The following is a 3,393-nucleotide window of genomic DNA, read 5'->3' as shown; positions in this document are numbered from 1 at the left end:
GTGTAAAAAAAAATAATAATTATTTGGTATGTCATACGCTTAATACAGTAAAACCTTGGTTTGAGAGCGTTTTGCAGCAAGCAACATTTTTAATACATTTTGACTTGATATACAAGTAGAGTCATGTCACAACTGAGTATAAAAGAGAAGAGAGGTGCCTCTAAGTGTATCAATATGGTTACATTTAATAAAGGTACAACATTTAGCAACTTATTGCTACACTTAGAGGCGCCTCTCTTCTCTTTTATACTCTGTAGTTCCTGCTGGATATTCCTTCTAAACCCCTTGGGGAGGATTCCATTTCTGAATTGACATGTATTGCTATAATCTTTTTATATAGACTATAAACTAAAGGACTTATGAATAAATGGTTGTGGAACAAATTATTTGAGTTTCCATTATTTCTTATGGGGAAATTTGCTTTGATTTACAAGTGCTTCGGATTACAAGCATGCTATCGGAATGAATTATGATCGCAATCCAAGGTTTTACTGTAATAGCTTCTGGCACATACTGCTCTCTCTTCTAACCACTTGAAGACCAGACCTTTTCTGACACTTTTTGTTTACATGTAAAAATCTGTAATTTTTCTTAGAAAATTACTCTGAACCCCCAAACATTATATATTTTTTGAAGCAGAGTTCCTAGAGAATAAAATGGTGAGTGCTGCAATTTATTATGTCACACAGTATTTACACAGCACTTTTTAAATTTTCAATGCATTTTACCACTCCTAGTTTGCTCACAAGGAAGTTCTCCTATCCTTATAAGCAAGCCAGAAGTGATAAAAAGCATCAAGGAAGGTAGGTTTGTGGGTGGAGACATTGTTGTATTCAATTAATTGATTATGAAGAAATACTTTAAGAGGAGCTAAGTGGAGTGCATTCATTCCCTTATATTTTCAATGGAGAGTGGAGATGGACTATAATGGCAAATACCTTAGATTTCCATGCACAAGCGATGCCGACCTTGAGTGGAGCTATGGATTTGTGTGTTTCTGGCCTCTGTCCTGTTAGACAGGGCTGTACTGTGTAAATCTCAGAACTGGATGGACAGTAAGGCTCCATGTACACGGGACGCTTTTACAACTGCTCCTAAATGATTAAACTTGACAGATAGTAACCCACGTTTAAAACGTCATTTTTGCGGCATTTACATGCCGCGTTTAGCTGCGTTTAGAAGCTTTTCAATAAAAAAAAGTAAATGGGGATGCGGATTGCCGCGTTCAGTCGCGTTTGGCGTCTGAAACGTGGAAATCTTCTGCGTCTGAACTAGGGTTGTCCCGATACCGATACAGAGCAAATGCTCCCGATGCCTGATCCGATACCTGGGAGAGAGAGGCAGCGTGTAATGCCTGTGTTCCTGTGTAATGCTCAGACAGCGGCCATCCAGTGTACAAAAGCGGCGCCTCCTCCTTGTCCGTGATAGGGGAACACTCCCAGCAAGTGAATCAGTGTTCTGCCTATCACGGACACCCTCTCATCCTCATCCCATGGACGAGGATGAGAGGATGTCCGTGATAGGCGGAACACTAACTCACTGCTGGGAAACTGAAATCCCCTAACACGGACGAGGACGAGGAGGAGGCGCGACTTTTGTACACTGGATGGCCGCCGTCTGAGCATGACACAGGGACAAAGGAATTACACGCTGCCTCTCTCCCAGGTATCGGATCAGGCAATCGCCTTATTCATGTAGTGAATAAATCGGTACTGTAACCACCAATGAGTCACATGTTCTCTCACAAGTTTTTTTTGATCATTACATATCAGTAGAACAGTACCACCTATAACTGTAGGCTGCAAAGTGACATTTTCACATCCTTTATTGCAGGGCTCGACAAATCCTGGGTGGCAGGTCGCCATGGCGACTATAAATGGCATCCTGGCGACTTGGCTTGGAAGGTGTTTTTTTATTTTTGGGAGCTGGCGCCATCTGGTGGTGGCCGTTGGTATTACAAGTTAAGCATTACAAGTTAAACAGCAATTCTAATGTCATTTTTCACAATTTTTCACTATTTTCACTGCCATCGTCTTCCCTCTAATTAGAACCCCCAAACATTATATATATTTTTTATCCTAACACCCTAGAGAATAAAATGGCGATCGTTGCAATACTTTCTGTCACGCCGTATTTGCGCAGCGATCTTACAAGCGCACTTTTTTGGGAAAAAAATACACTTTTTTTAATTAAAAAATAAGACAACAGTAAAGTTATCCCCATTTTTTTTAATATTATGAAAGATAATGTTACGCCGAGTAAATTCATACCCAACATGTCACGCTTCAAAATTGCGTCCGCTCATGAAATGCCGACAAACTTTTACCCTTTAAAATCTTCATAGGCGACGTTTAAAAAAATCTACAGGTTGCATTTTTTGAGTTACAGAGGAGGTCTATGGCTAGAATTATTGCTCTCACTCTACCAATCGCGGTGATACCTCACATGTGTGGTTTGAACACCGTTTACATATGCGGACGCTGCTCACGTATGTGTTCGCTTCTGCGCGCAAGCTCGTCGGGACGGGGCGCGTTTTCTGGCTCCTAACTTTTTTAGCTGGCTCCTAGATTCCAAGCAAATTTGTCAAACCCTGCTTTATTGTAATTTAAACCACATTCTACAGTTATGGAAGAGGATGAGTGGATGTCTGTCAGTGCCATCTGTTAGTGCCAGCCATCAATGCGTCACTGTCACATGACATTAAAAAAAGTATCGGTATCGGCGAGTACTTGAAAAAAAGTATCGGTACTTGTACTCGGTCTTAAAAAAGTGGTATCGGGACAACCCTAGTCTGAACCCATTTTTTGCTTTTAAAGAAACGCTGTTAAACGCAACTGCCTAAAAACGGAAATAAACGAGAATGTGTGTACATGGTCACATAGGATAAAATTGAATGAGTTCAGGGGGAAAGGGAAAAAAGCATCCAACTGCCTCTGAACGTACGTTTAGCAGCGTCCCGTGTACATGGGGCCTTATACAAACCATTTGGAAGTTCGTTTATTTTGGTATTTAACTGTGTGCCTGAAGTTTAGCTTTAATGGAAGTAACTTCACTACCAACTCTTAGTTGATTGGTAGTTTCTTGATGAGAACTCATTTTCTCCAGAGGTTGATCAACATATTCTCATGGTAGCCCACCTTAAGCCCTACCTCCTTTCCTTCTCATGTTTCTGTCTTGTCCTGATGTCCCTCCCCATTTTCCATGAAGGAATACACTATGACACCCTTCCTGAATACCCAATACGTATCTGAGGATATTTCGTATAAATTGTTACTTTACATGTGGCATAAGTGGCATATGATATTTAATGTATTTTTTTTTTCATGTATTGGAAATAGGAAAAATGCCATTAAAAATTGCATGGAAGACTTTAGGAATATTTTTTATTAGTGT

The sequence above is a fragment of the Rana temporaria genome, chromosome 10 (assembly GCF_905171775.1).
Source record: "Rana temporaria chromosome 10, aRanTem1.1, whole genome shotgun sequence".
Classification (NCBI taxonomy): Eukaryota; Metazoa; Chordata; class Amphibia; order Anura; family Ranidae; genus Rana; species Rana temporaria.
Note: the sequence above shows the minus strand (reverse complement) of the source record.